At 39.7% G+C, this 16,282-nt stretch overlaps 2 pseudogenes; both read left to right on the top strand.

Annotated features, from left to right (window-relative positions):
• The first annotated feature begins 1,272 nt into the window (after window positions 1-1,272).
• LOC134738305 (keratin, type I cytoskeletal 18-like) lies at window positions 1,273-1,918 on the top strand (annotated as a pseudogene).
• Window positions 1,919-5,823: 3,905 nt separating this feature from the next.
• Window positions 5,824-7,495, top strand: LOC134738227 (C-terminal-binding protein 2-like; annotated as a pseudogene).
• Window positions 7,496-16,282: the final 8,787 nt, after the last annotated feature.

Raw genomic sequence — 16,282 nt, 5'->3', positions numbered from 1 at the left:
CCATCAAAAAGTGGGCAAAGGATATGAACAGACACTTCTCAAAAGAAGACATTTATGTAACCAACAGACATATGAAAAATTGCTCATCATCACTGGTCATCAGAGAAATGCAAATGAGAACCACAATGAGATACCATCTTACGTCAGTTAGAATGGGAATCATTAAAATGTCAGAAAGAACAGATGCTGGAGAGGATGTGGAAAAATAGAAACGCTTTTACACTGTGGGTGGGAGTGTAAATTAGTTCAACCACTCTGGAAGACAGTGTGGCAATTCCTCAAGTATCTACAACAAGAAATACCATTTGACCCAGCAATCTCATTACTGGGTATATATTCAAAGGATTATAAATCATGCTACTATAAAGACACATGCACACGTATGTTTATTGTGGCACCGTTCACAATGGCAAAGTCTTGGAACCAACCCAAATATCCATCAACGATAGACTGGATTAAGAAATTGTGGAGTATATACACCATGGAACACTACGCAGCCTTTAAAAAAGGATGAGTTCACGTTTTTACAGGGACATGGATGAAGCTGGAAACCATCATTCTTAGCAAATTGTCACAAAGATAGAAAACCAACACTATATGTTCTCACTCATAGGTAGGAGTTGAACATTGAGAACACATGGACACAGGGCAGGGAACATCAAACACTATTTCCTGTTTGTTGGTTGGGGGCTATGGAAGGGATAACATTAGGAGAAACACTTAATGTAAATGATGAATTGATGGGTGCAGCAAACCAACATGGCACATGTATACCTAAGTAACAAACCTGTACTTTCTGTACATGTGCCCTAGCACTTAAAGTATAATAAAAAAGTTGAAGGTTACAGATTATAATTTCTGACCAAAATGGATTAAAGCTAAAAATCAATAACAGAAGAAAATTCATAAAATTCACAAATACATGAAAATTAAACAATTTACTCTTCAACATGCTTTTGTTCAAGAGTTAGAAAACTTAGTATTTTGAACTTGTCTATTATGCACAAAGTGAGCTACAGATTTAATACAATCCCTATGAAATTCCTAATATTATTTTTGACAGAAACAGAGAATGTGACTCCCCAAAGTATACGGAATTTCAGGGGACCACATAAAAAGAGTTGGAAGCATTACAATTACTGATTTCAAAACATGTTAAAAATCTACAGTAATCAAAATCATTTGTTACTGTCAGAAAGTCAGAGAACTAGGCTAATAAAAAGATCTTTGCCAATTCTGCGGACACTGCCTGCATCCTCCTGCAGACTGACAATGATCATTTTGCTGCTGATAAGCTTAAAGTGTGAGGCAGAGCTGGCCACGTGCCAGTCTGTGGAGAGCGACATCACTGATAACACCAGTGTCACGCAATCTCTGCTGGAATCAGAGATCGAGGCCCTCAAGGAAGAGCTGCTCTTCATGAAGAACCATGAGGAGGAAATTAAAGGTCTACAAGGCCTGATTTCCAGCTCTTGCTTGACCATGGAGGTAGATGTCCCCAAGTCTCAGGACATTAGCAAGATCATGGCAGGCATCCAGGCCCAATATGAGGAGATGGCAGAGAGAAACTGAGAGGAGCTGGACAAGTACTGGTGCCAGCAGACTGAGGAGAGCACCACAGTAGTCACCATGCAGTCCGCTGAGATTGGAGCTGCTGAGCTCATGCTCAGGGAGCTGAGAGGTAGAGTCGAGTCCTTGGATATTGACCTGGACTCGATGAGAAATCTGAAGGCCAGCTTGGAGAGCAGCCTGAGGGAGGTAGATGCAAATGGAGCAGATCAACAGGATCCTCATGCACCTGGAGTCAGAGCTGGCCCAAACCCGGGGAGAGAGGAACCAGGCCCAGGAGCATGAAGCCCTGTGGAACATCAAGGTCAAACTGGAGACAGAGATTGCCACCTACTGCCGCCTGCTATAAGACGGGGAGGGCTTCACTCTTGGTGATGCTCTGGACAGCAACAAATACCTGAAAACCATCCAAAAGAACACCCCCGCAGGATAGTGGACGGCAAAGTGTTGTCTGAGACCAACAACTCTGACGTTTTGAGATGCTGAGCCAGCAGAAGCAAGGTCCCTTTGGGGAGAAGGAGGCCAATAAGAAGTTCAGAGGTCAAAAAAAAAAATTACCTGCAAATCACAGAAGTGTTTCCTTCACACAAAAGTAATATAGATTCATTAATTCATAGAAGTGGAAATTAGGAAAATTTACACAACTACTCACCCAGAGAGGATTAAAAAATTAGTTGACCATCAACTCATAAAACAAATACACAACTCATAAATAAAGTATGAGTAATGTTTATACAGGCAAAAGAACAGAGAATTATGTTGGCAATAGGCATATGGTTGATTCATATTTGACTTATTTTCTACACTCCTTGAAAGTGTACACAGTTGAATATAGTCATACAAAATTAAAATATATAGGCAGAATCTAAAAACACAATTAAATGATGTAAGGCAGCCTATGTTAACAAGGAAATACAGGAATATAAAATATTAGAAAACAAAATTAAATAAACATTAACCTGTGAAACACTGAATAAACAAAGCACACAACTGAAGAAGACACTTTGTAGATAACTACAATGTTCAACCACAACTGGGCACCTATAAAGAGCAGATTTTGAACTATTAGCATATGGTTAGAGTAACAAAATCGCACAACAAATGCATTAAAATCTGCCATAAAGAGCATTTAGAAGAAAGTTTTAATAAAGATTTCAATGATATTAGAAACAATTTTTATTATTTTCTTAATATATTACTCCTCATTTTATACAAATGGAAAGGCTATAATTTATTTTCTTCTATTTTATTTTTTGAGACGGAGTCTCTGTCACCCAGGCTGGAGTGTAGTGGTGAGCCATTGGCTGACTACAACCTCCACCTCCCCAGTTCACGCCATTCTCCTGCCTCAGCCTCCCAAGTAGCTGGGACTACAGGCACCCACCACCACCCCCGGCTAATTTTTTTTTGTATTTGTAGAAGAGAACGGGTTTCACCATGTTGGCCAGGATGGTCTTGATCTCCTGACCTAGTGATCCTCCCGTCTTGGCCTCCCAATGTGCTAGGATTACAGGCGTGAGCCACTGCGCCCGGCCGGCTACATTTTTTGTATTTTTAATAGAGAAGGGATTTCACCATGTTGGCCAGGCTGGTCTTGAACACCTGACCTCGTGATCCACCCACCTCAGCCTCTTAGAGTGCTGGAATTACAGGCGTGAGCCACTGCACTGGCTTATAATTTATTTTTTTAAAAACAAAGAAAAGCCTTACATTTTTAAATATGGGAACAACATGAATATTGTAAAATGTGCTGTGGAACACCACAATATAATAAGCAAATAGAAATAAATTATAATATCATTCAGATAAATGTTGAGGAAAGTAAATGGAAACACTAATGATAAGTTTTTCTATGCAGTGAACTTAGACACAAACTAAAACTTTTCTTAATGTGATGTGCATACTATCTAATTCACTTTCTATATAACACATAAATTCAAGTGTGCTATTCTGAAACCCCTGAAGCTAAAATTATACGCTAATTTGGCATACATAAAAATAAGACAGGGAAAACGTACAGATCACAGTCCCACTAAGCTTTATATAAGATTAATTAATAAAATAATTCATTAAGAAATAATGTAACAATTAAGAATTTATTCTATTCTTGGCAAGTTTCTAAGTTTTTTTTATGGCATTAAGTTCTTTAAAAATTCTTTGAAATGAGTGGTTACAATAAACTATTCCACAAGTGAGGCGCTTGGCATAGAGAGTTCACATTTCTAAGTTAGTTTCTACTAAGGAAAAGAAAACTTTTTGACCTACATTACCAGAGATGAAAAAAAGAATAAAGTGAAATAAAAGATTCAACTTTATCATATGTGCTGAAGTTCTTTGTGCTCTGATAAATTTTTTTCTGATATTTTTGCACGATCACTTTGAAACACAGGACTGAAAATTATGAAGCAGAAGCATTTGTCCTTGGTGTTTCTGAAATATGTGAACCAAAACCCAATGTCTGCACTTTTACTCTCACAAACTTCTGACATGAGGCACAGATTTTACAAAACAGCTTAAAATAAAAGTCTCGCAAAATGTGCAGATTTCCTCAGATCCCAAAAAGCAATGGAAAAGCACTCAGACCACAAGGCCTTCATGCGAATAACAGAAAGAAGAAGAGAACTTTGGCTCTCACTGTGAATGCCCTGGAATGTTAGTGGAGGAACAGGAGAAGCCTTAGAAGATTTAGGAGCATAATCAGCATAGGGTAGGAAATTTCCATTTGTGGCAGCAAAAGAAGTAAATCTAGGATTTTCCAGAACCAATTTCTTTGAAGCAGAACTTCCAACACCACATTTTTAAGGTTTTCTCCTTGGCCTTTGCACCTCTTATCTTTGTTATTTGTTCATTCTTTCCTATTGGGGTGATGCTTATTTTTCTCTCTCTTTTTACATTCCAAAGATAGTTCCTTTACTGTGGAACAGGGGCGTCCAAGGGAGACCTCAGCCATGAGTTCTTAGTTTCTGTTTCTGGTTGAGCCAGCAAGGCCCTTTCCTCATCCCCCTTTTCTGTTTATCACTAGAGACAGAACCTGAAAACCATGGTTGCAGGCTGCTAAAAGCCTAAAATAAAACACAGCCATAAAAATAACAGAACAAGTCGGGTTGGAAAAGCTTGCTTTACAAAGCAACCAGGTCTGGCTTACATTCACCACATCCTTTCTTCTTTCCCAGCAATTGGGCTCAAGAGAAAATGTCCAACTTTTAGTATCTCCCTCAGTATACAATGAGAATAGTGGAACATATGTTCAAAGGTTTGGCTTTTTGGGCTACCGCTGGTGACTAGATTCTGTCTCCCCCAACAGGGAGTGCTAAAGGAAATGGCAGAGTAATAAGAATGACAACTTATGACTGCTGAGAAAAGAAGCTGAATGCTTATCACAGCCTCAGAGAAACAAACACTGCAATCAACTGCGGAAGCAAAGACTGCCGTGTCTGGAAAATAAGGGGAAAAATATCTTTACCTTAAAAATACACACACAAGGCCAGAGAAGACACACCGAAGACCCTGTTAATGAAGCACCAGAATATTCAGCCTCACTGACTGCTGTATTATCCTGTAGTAAGAAACTTTTTACATACTACGTTACACAGTTGTTTTATAAATTTCTGAATCTCATCAAAAGATTGCAGGGCATATAGAGAAGGCAGAAAACAGAGAAAACATGTCCCAATTAAAGAAATAAAATAAACCTACAAATATTGACCTTTAAAAATCTTTGTTGATCTTGAAAGGTCAAAACCTGTAGGTTTATTATTTTGTTGTTGTTTTGTTTTTGCATTATATAGTTTAAAAAATCAAAATAATTATCAAAGCCTCTTAATGAGACCGGCACTCCTCCGGTACGCGGGGCACCGGGAAAGGAGAAGCCTGGAGACTATGCCGGACACATTGGTGGCCCCAGGCTCAGAGCAGGAGCAAGGACCAGGCTGCACCGGGCCAAAACCGCCTCCACTTCCAGCTTTCACGGACTCCAGGAGCTCCAGATCTGGGGTCGTGGTGAGATTCTTTGATTGATTGTGTGATGGTGGCTGAGTTGCAAGCAAACAGGTTTCATCACCTAAAATTGCTTTGAACAAATTAACCTGTATTCCCTTACAAAGAAGGACAGCCTATTGTGTGAACTATAGATTTTCTGAACAAATTTATATTGGATTCATAGTGGTGTCATGCACGCAGACGCCTCCGAGTTCCCCTAAGTTCTTAGAGGACTGCTTTGACTTTTGATCTGAGAATTGCAAAGTTCCGTAAAGAATGACATTTGTGGATAAGCGCAAACTTAAGAGACAGCGATTGGACAGAATTTGTGTAGGAATTCGCCTCCAGATCATGAAAGGCCCCCTGCACCCCCGCCCTGTGGTGGCGCTGCTGGACGGCCGCGACCGCATTGTGGACATGCCCATCCTGAAGGACCTGGCCACCGTGGCCTTCTGTGACGTGCAGTCCACGCAGGAGATCCACGAGAAGGTTCTAAACAGACTCGTGGGCGCCATGATGTACCACACCATAACCCCCACCAGGGAGGACCCGGCAAATTTCAAGGCCCTTAGAGTGATCGTGCGGGTGGGCAGTGGCTACGACAACGTGAACATCAAGGCTGCTGGCGAGCTCAGAATTGCTGTGTGCAACATCCCGTCCGCAGCCGTGGAAGAGACAGCCTACTCCACTATCTGCCACATCCTCAACATGCACCAGAGGAACACATGTTTGTAACAGACACTGTGGGAAGGCAAGCGGGTTCAGAGCATGGAGCAGACCTGCGAGGTGGCCTCGGGGGTGGCCCGCATTCGTGGGGAGACGCTGGGCCTCATCGGCTACGGTCGCACGCAGCAGGCTTTTGCAGTTCCAGCCACCGCCTTTGGATTCAGCGTCATATTTTATTACCCCTAATTGCAGGATGGAATCGAGCAGTCCCTGGGCGTGCAGAGGGTCTACACACAGCAGGATTTGCTGTATCAGAGCGACTGCGTCTCCTAGCACTGCAGTCTCAGCTAACATAAACACCACCTCATCAATGACTTTACCATAAAGCAGATGAGGCAGGGAGCATTCCTTGTGAACACAGCCCGTTGTGGCCTGGTGGATGAGAAAGCCTTAGCACAGGCCCTCAAGGAGGGCAAGATACGAGAGGCAGCCCTCGACGTGAATGAGTCATAGCCCTTTAGCTTGGCTCAGGGTCCATTGAAGATGTTCCGAATCTCATCTGCACTCCTCACACTGCCTGCTACAGCGAGCAGGCGTCACTGGAGATGAAGGAGGCAGCTGCCACCGAGATCCGCTGAGCCATCACAGGTCCCATCCCAGGAAGCTTAAGAAACTGTGAACAAGGAATTCTTTGTCACATCTGTGCTTTGGTCAGTAACAGACCAGCAAGCAATTCATCCAGTCATCGTCGGCGTGGCTCCAGGAGGACTTCCTGCATCCATGGAAGGGATCATCCCTGGATGCATCCCGGTGACTCACAAGCTCCCGATAGTGGCACATACTTCCCAAGAGCCCTCTCCCAACCAGCCCACAATCACGGGGACAATCGAGAGCACCCCAAAGAGAAATAGTAGAGAATGCCGGAGGGTAATCATTCTGATACACTTGGGAACAAGGACAGTGAAAAATAGATGAACTAACAGAAAAAGAATGTGACTCTCTTTTTAGCTGATTCTGGACATATACATCATTGATGCTGCAGTGTTAAAACTACAAGAGTTAGAAAACTGAAGATGTCGTCTGCTTACGGATGCTCTGAAAGAATAGGGTGTGATTTATTAACCATCAACTTCGGTTATTGTGTGTTAAGTTATTCATCTGTGAGTCAAATCACAAATAATAAATAGAACTTTTTCCTTTATCAGTCCCTTGGGCACAGCAGGACAGGAACACCCTGCTCAGAATGTTGCATCAAGACTTCCAACATCAAAATAAAAACCTTGAGGAGGAAATCCACATCTTGTGACTTGAGTCCCTTCAGTCTACAGGGACTGGTTACCGCTTTTTGCTAATAGGAAGATCATATTACTAGAAAATGTGGAGTAAACTGTTTGCCTCTGTTAGACATCTGCACGCATAGGATTGAAGACAGTACCGGCTCCTGTACAGAGAAACGTCTCTCATATCTGAACTGCATACTGAGCGGGCAAGTTGGTTGTAAGTTCAGTAAAAGCCTCCGATAACGCAAAATAAATAAATAAATAAATAAAGCAGTATTAAATTTCACAAGCTGTTTGTAATCAAATATATTTTCTCAGTTTCAGATGCTCTGCTATTTTATTGAGTGGAAAGTCTTGCACTAAAAGGGTTCAAGAAAAATAATATTGCATTTCCTTATGTCACAGGAAACAGTTTTAATGGTAACTTGTCAGATTGTCTATGAACAAACCCACTATTTAAGACACTGATAAAATCTTCTTTTCTTCACGTATTTTATACAAGAACACTTCAGATGTAATAGATGTGACTGATTTTAACAAATCCCATTAGATTTACATCAATTAGTTACATGTTCTATTCATAGTCTTTTGTAAATCATTGCCTTTTTGTTTAAAAAGATGGCCTGTTTTGAGCCTTTCATTAGGTACATTCCTGTTTTTCTGACAAAAGAAAAACTTTAAAATTGTCCCAAACAGAAAAATAATGCCTATCAGAAGTATGCTTTGTTTTAGTGAGAGTTACCATTACTGTAGATGTTCATTGTAAAGATGGACATTTAGCATTCAGTGCAGTTTTCAATAAAATGTAATTAGAAAAATACTGCTTAATGAACAGAAACAGAACATAGACAACAAAATAATATTAGAAGAAGTGATACATAAAGAAAATGAGATATCAATAAAAAGATTTTTAGAAACCAACAAAAATTGTGAATCTGAGGAACACAACAACCATATTAAAATTTCAATCAACAGTCACAAAAGCAGACAAATAAAGCAGAAAAAATCACACAATTGATGACATTGTAGTTGTAAATATTGAGCCATGAAAACAAATATTTTAAGTAGAATAGAGAAAAAATATGGGACGTACTGCACACCATCAAGTGGACCATTGTATTTATAAAAGGAGTCTAAGAAAAACAATATAGGAGAACAGTAATAAAGAGGTTACTTTTAAAAAGTAGCTGAGAAATCCCCAGATGACAAGATAATTAAAGAAGAAGAAATACTGCCAAACAAAATCCTTCAACTGGAATAATTTCACTTCAGAAATAAAAAAAAAAAAAGCCTTTCCAAAATAAATAAAAGCTGAGTGTGTTACTAACCACTAGAACAGTCCTAAAGGAAATGTTAAAGAAAGTCTATCACATCCGAAAATGAAATGATGCTGCCCAGCATCATAAAAGCACATGAAAATAGAAAAACCTCTATTAAAGATAAATATATAAACAGGTATAAAAATCTCTATTATCATAACGATGGTGCAAAAAACTTTCAAAATATTGCCATGGAGTTTAAAAAATGTAGCACAAATCTGCATAAATGTGTGTTCATAGATAATAAGAAAAGATAATATGTGATATTAATAACACAGGGGGGTATGAAAAGGTACAACTTTGCATTCAGTTGAAATATAGTTGTTATATATTGTCATAACTTTAAGATGATTTATATAGTCTTTATTTCTCAAGATGATTACCAAAAAAACCTGTAGAATGTATACAAAAGCAAATGAGAAAGAAATTGAATCACGTCACTACAAAATCAACAAACAAAAATAAAGCAGTAAGAGAAAAAATGATAAACAACACATCTAGAAGAAACACAGAAGACAATTACAAATAATAATAGTAACTTCATTAACTGCAGTAATTGCTTCAAATATAAAAATTAAATAACTTAAAGGAAATGAATCAATAATTTAATGGATTAAGAACAAAGAAGATCTAGCAATGTGCTCTCTACAGGAGTCACTTTAGCTCTAAGGACGCAAATGACTTGAAAGTAACAGTATAAAGAAAATATATATTATACAAAAAGTAGCTACAATTGGAGCGTCATGGTAATAATTATATTAAACAGAAAATATCTTAAGTCAAGTGTTAACGAGACAGATTGGTAATCTGTAACGGTGAGATGTGTTAACTTGAAAGGAATCTATAACAATAATTTATAAATCATACAAATATAATTTGAAAAATCTGCAAGTATATACCATTGGGATTTTCACAAAAAATACATTAAATTTTTATATTACTGTAGATAACACTGACGTCTCTCCTTTTTTTTTGGAGACAGAGTTTCTGTCTCCCAGGATGGAGGGCAGTGGCACGATCTTGCGATAGGCTCACTACAACCTCGTCCTCCCAGGTTCAACTGATTCTCGTCTTTCAAATATGTAAAACAAATATTGACAGAAGTCAAGCAAGAAATATATAGCAACACAACAATTGTAGACTTCAAGACTCCACTTTCAATAATGACTAGAATAGTCAGATGTAATATCAGGAAGAAAGCCAAACCTGAACATTATAGACCTAACCAGCATTTACAGAACTCTGCAATCAAAAGCAGCAAAATATGCAACATTCTCAATCACAGATGGTGCATTCTGTTAGGATACATGTCTTATTAAATTTAAGAAAACTGAAGTCATATAATGTAAATAAACTAGAAATCAAAAGCAAGAAAATTTGGCAAATACGTAAATAAGAGGAAATTACACAAAATCTTACATATAGTCTTGCTGAAGTGTGAGGTGATTTAATATTAAGATGTCAGGGCCGGTGCGTGACTCATACCTGTAATCCCAGGAATTTGAGAGGCCAAAGTGGGTGGATCACTTGAGATCAGAAGTTTGAGACTAGCCCGGCCAACATGGCAAAACCCTATCTCTATCAAAAATACAAAAGTTAGCTATAAGTAATGGTGCACGACTGCAATCCCAGCTACTCTGGTGGCTGAGACTGGAGAATTGCTTGAACCTGGGATGCGGAGCCTGCAGTGAGCACAGCTCACACCACTGCCCTTCAGCCTAAGTGACTCATTAAAACTCCATCTCCAAAAAAAAAAAAGAGGTTATCAGTACTACTCATGATGATATAAAAATGTAATGTAATTTTCATCAAAATCCCAATGGTATATATTTTTGCAGAACTTTTGTGTATAATTCTAAACGTTGTTTAGGAAATGTGACTAGCCAAACACCCTTTAAAAAGGACAAAGAGTTATTATATTTTCTGATTAAAAATCATGATACAAAGCTATAAAAATAAAAACAATATGGTATTGCCACAAAAACAGATACATAGATGATGAAACAGAATAGAGATCCCAGAAATAAACCATTGCATATGTGATAGAATAGTCTTCCATAAACTTTCCATGACCACACAAAATAAAAATAAAAATCTCTTTAACAAAGAATTTCCAAAATTGAATATTTACAGAGAAAAAAATAAAGTTGAATGCTTCCTTTGTATCATATACAAAAAGAAAAGTTTTTTTTCAATGGATTCAATACTTAAACATAAAAATTAATAAAATTCTTAGAAGTAAACGTAGAGGAAATGCTTATGACATAAGTCTTAAAACTTTGCTTAAGTATGACATCAAATTCATAAGAAACAAGAAAAGAACAAAAAAAGGGACTACTTTAAGCTTCAAGTATTTTACACATCAAAGAAAACATTTAGTGACATACAAATGTCACCTAATAAGTGGGTGAAACCTGGGCATGGTGGCTCATGCCTATAATTCTAGATCTTTAGGAGGCCAAGGAAGAACGACCACTTGAGGCCAAAAGTTTGAGAGTGGCCATGAAAACATACCAAGACCCTGTCTTGTATAGGGTTATATACGTGCATACATACATACAACAGAAAAGAGTAAAAATATTTTCTATTCACATATTTGGTAGATGGTAATTTTCAAAATATATAAACTCCTAAAACTCAACAACAAAAAAAGTTAATAACTTGATTTAGAATGGTAAATGTTTGAAATGACTTTCTCCAAAGAAGATATAGAAATGACTAGGCATTTAAAAGGATACTCGACATCACTCTTCTAGAAAAATGCAAAGCAAAATCACAATAATCTATCATCTCAAAGTGATTTTTAAAATAGTATGAAAGCTCTCCAAAAAAATTAAAATGAGATTATTATATAATCCAGCAAACTCCCTTCTAGCTATATATTTAAAATATACAACACATGATCCGGGAGAGATATTTGCACATCCAAATTTATTGCAGCATTATTAACACAAGCCAAAAGGCAGAAACAACCGAGATGTCCCTTGAACAATGAACAGATTAATAACAAGTGGCACATACGCAAAGTGGAACATTATTCAGTCTTTAAAAAGACACATTATATGATAATTATTGAGAATATCATGTTAATTGAAATAAGCCAGCAACAAAGTGACAGTGTATGATTCCCTTCATAATCAGGTACCTTAAGTAGACAAACTCATAGGAAAAAAAGTTAGAATGGCATTTATCAAGGGCTGAAGAGATGGTAAAATGGGCAATTGTCTTAAAAGGCATTTAATTTTAGTTTTGCAAGACATAGAAGTTCTACGGGTCTTTTGCATAACTATGTGAATGTACTTAACACTAATGAAATATACACTTAAAAAGAATTAAGACGGTAAATTTTACATTATGAGTTTTTACCACAATTACAATTTTTAAAAGAAAAAATATGGAGTTATGAAGCTTTCCAAAAATTAAATTTGGTTCACAAAAGATTTTCTCTCACCCAAAGGAAGTACAGATTTATAATTAAACACATGGTGAAATTAAGACGATTTCAATGACTATTCATCCATACAATATAAGAAAACCATTGAAAATCAGCCAAAAAATACAGAAGATGAGCCATGAGCAAAGTTGGGGACATATTTATAGAGACAAACAAACGCACATATAATTTAATTTTGAAAACATATGACCGACTTATATTTAATTAATCCCAACATTAGTTTCCTGAGTGAAATTTGGTTTTCAATTTGGGCAAATGAAGACCTTTCTGGGGTTAAATGGATTCTTTCTTCTCCGTTTCTTGATATGGACCTGTGCTGGGGACTGGTCAGCTGTTCAAGGGCAGTGCACTTGGTTTTGTTTCTGTGCCAGGATTAAACCTATATTTCACGTTTCATATATAAACCCCTATGAAGTGCTTCTAGCAGATGGCTGCCCCATAACCTATGTTTTGCCAAGTGTTTACTATGAGTTTCACTACCATCCTCTTGAACGTGGTATTGTAACTAAAACTCTTCAGGAAATTCTACTTAAAACTAAAATCACGTATATCTCAAGAAACTCCTTTGTGATTTGAAATGCATCTGTCACGTGTTGTCTGCAATCAGCATCCTCTTTTAAAGAAAGTAGAAAGGACAGATGAGGAAACTGATAGTGTTACTGCATGGGAGACAGAGGTGAGAATACACATGGTGGACTTCAGGTTGTATTCTCATTTAGCAGAGAGAGGGAGAGACAGCCATCTGCGGTTTCTTTTACAAAGCCAGTAATCAATATCATGAAGGCCTCATTCTTAGGACCTAATTACCTCTGAACTCTTAAGGCCATCACACTAGGCATTAAGGTTCTGGAATGTGAATGGGGGAGGAAATCACATAGTCTATTGCAACTTCCAAAGTAACATTTTTAAAAAAAATATTATTTTTCTCCTACTTGCTCTGTCTTGTGCTTCCTCTCTCAATCTCTCTGTCTCCCTTTCTCTCTTTTTCTGTGCACATGTCTGCCTATCTCTTTCATTTTTCATCTCTCTATTGTAATCCTCAAGAGGAGGAAGCGATCTCCAGTGTCCTAAGATGCTCTAGGTACAGACCCACATGATAGAGAACTGAGGAGGTGCCCAGACCAATGGAGAGGAAGGAACTCGGGCTCTCGGTTCACGCTGAATCGTGCCAATTTCCATGAGGCAGAGTGGAGGCTGATCTTCCCCAATATCCCGCTTCAGTTGAAATCAGAGCCCCACCCAAGTAAGAGACCTTGAGGCAGTGACACCAAACTAAGCTATGTCGAGATTCTGGTTCACAAAAATTGTGAGATAGTATTTGTTGTCAAAATGTGCTAAAATTCAGGGCCATGTTGTCAGAGAAGAGCAAATGACTAACCTCCTCTTTCAGGCCCCAGGATCTTCCCTCCACTCTGTTCCTTTCTTTCTCAGGCTGCCTGCAGCCACACTGGTCCCTTCCTAACCTCCTCTGCCGAACTGACCTGTGCCTGTGAGTCTCTTCACAAAGAGTGGCTTTTTCCTGACACACTTTCCACAGGACTGGCTCGCTGTTGCCATTCTGGTCTCAACATAATGTCACCTCAGCAAGGCATTCATGTCCCCTCCAGGCAACCTCTCCCCAACCATCCTTCCCAACATTCTACCTTATTTCCATTATAAAATGCTCTTTTATTTTGCATGTACTTGCTTTAGTGTTTTTGTCCTGCAGTCCTTAGACTGTGGACTTCCCGCGGAGAGGCAGGGATAACATAATCATTTTTGGTATCACGTGGTGAACCTACCAAGGTAGCTGCCACAGGGTGAGTGCTAGGGAAAGAGTCGCTGAGTAAAATAACATGGAAAATCACAAAGCCCTTCTTCCTGCTTTTGGCCACCCAATAATGTGGAGATCATGAATGATAACAGGAGGTGCAGGACCTCAGCGTGACTCTGCCTCTGGCTCCAGCTGCTCCAGTAAAGCCCAGCGGGCACAAGAAACACGGAGTCTGCCATCACCTAGAGGCTGTCACTAGCACTGTAGCCCCAGGGTGAAGCATCACAAAACAGGTACCCGTATTGGGGGATTCTCAAGGCAGTGGCTCTTCAGAGACCCCTGGGGAAAAGGAGCAGTATTTGAAGGCTCCAAGGGCCATAAAAGTGACCTAGGAAGCCTCCCTTGATTCCTATTTTCCTCAGCCTCTTTGGATGTGCTGTGTACTCATTAAACATTTTAACAGCATTCAGAGACACTATTTTCTTCCACTTCCGAATGAAGACCTCAAGGACACCCCAAAAACTAGTATTTTTTCCTCGGCCCCACACTCCAGAGCCCAGTGAATTGTCACATTCTGCTTTATTCCAAGTCCTCATCTGTCCAAGTCTCTAGGCCTCTCTTTTCTCTGAAGGACCTCTAGAAACTGAAGAGCCTCTTCTTAGAGTCTCAAAGTTCAGTGAGTTACCAATGAAAAGCCAAGGCGAAGAGACACTTATGAGTATCTGAAATCCTTGATATTATTCCCTTCAAGTACCCCTATTTATGAGGGAGAAAATGGATTCTTTCTTTCCCGTAGCCTCTCTTTATATCACATGGGGTGGTGGGGGGAGGGCAGAGCTCATTTTAGTTCCAGGTGCCCACAGAGGTGGGAGTCACAACCCCAGTCCTGTCCTCTTGAAACAGTTGGGGAGGTCCCCAGGCCCGGCAGAACCCAGGGAACCTGGAGGATCCTTCAGCCCATGCTGTCAGCTCCTGGAAGTGTAGCTGGGGTGAGGATGCCTCTGCCTCATGGCAAAGCTGTCTGTACTATTTCTTCCCCTTTTGTCACTTCTCTGGTTTCCTCTTCCCTAACCTCACCTCGATGATCTCCACTTTAGAAGCTTGTGTGTGCGTGTGTGGTGTTTCTGTGTGCGTGTGTGTGTGGTGTGTGTGTGTGGTGTGTGTGTGTGGTGTGTGTGTGTGTGGTGTTTGTGTGTGGTGTGTGTGGTGTGTGTGGTGTGTGTGTGTGGTGTGTGTGTGTGGTGTGTGTGTGGTGTGTGTGTGGTGTTTGTGTGTGGTGTGTGTGTGTGGTGTGTGTGTGTGTGTGGTGTGTGTGTGTGTGGTGTGTGTGTGTGTGTGTGTGGTGTGTTTGTGTGTGCATGCCTGCACACCTATGTGAGAAGTGGAATAGTAGAATGCCCGGGTAGAAAGTAGAGCACAGGGTTTGCCAGGACTTAGGGGCGCTCATTTCCAAAGCAAATCTGATGGGTGGGGTGCATGCAAAGCCTAGGAAGCTGGCTCCCTCCCCAATACTCTGTGTTCTGCCCAATTTCTGCGATCTGGACCAGTGTTTGGCTTTTTTGGGCCTCAGTCTTCCTGTTGTAAAATAAGGAGTTGAACACAAAACTGTATAAGCACATGTTCAGTGACGACATGTTATGTTCAATACCAGATACAATATTGGGATGGGGTGAGTTTGGGCAGACTTAGGTGTCCATAGGTGCTCAGAGCTCTGGAAATGGCCAATGCAGGTAAGCATAGAGCACGGTGCAGCCAGGTTTTTTTTGCAGGGCTAGGGGATGAAACAATGCACTATGGGCTCTGCCCTTGAGGCTGGTCCCACAAGAATTTATCACGTTCAACCAGCAACTCTTTGATGCATTTCATGTCCTGTGAAGCCCATGTCCATCCCCATTACAGTGAGGGGTACAGGGTACTAGACCTGTAAAATAATATCTTTTGCCTTTTTTTCTTTTTCTTTTTAACTGCGTAGATATTTCTTTTTCCTCTTTTTCTGTTTTGTTTGTTTTTTAACTAATTTTCAAGACGTCTTTACACGTCGGCTGTGGTTCTTCAGACCTTTAATTGCAGCATTTCGAGAGGCGGAGGCAGGTGGATCATTTGAGGTCAGGATTTCAAGACCACACTGGCCATCATGGTGAAACTCCGTCTCCACTAAAAATACAAAAAAAATTAGCCAGACATGGTGGTCCATGCCTGTACTCACAGCTACTCAGGAGGCTGAGGCAGAAGAATTGCTGAAACTTGGGAGATGGAGATTGCA

Source organism: Pongo pygmaeus, chromosome 16, assembly GCF_028885625.2.
Source record: "Pongo pygmaeus isolate AG05252 chromosome 16, NHGRI_mPonPyg2-v2.0_pri, whole genome shotgun sequence".
NCBI lineage: Eukaryota > Metazoa > Chordata > Mammalia > Primates > Hominidae > Pongo > Pongo pygmaeus.
Note: the sequence above shows the minus strand (reverse complement) of the source record. Positions and strands in the feature narration are given on the sequence as shown.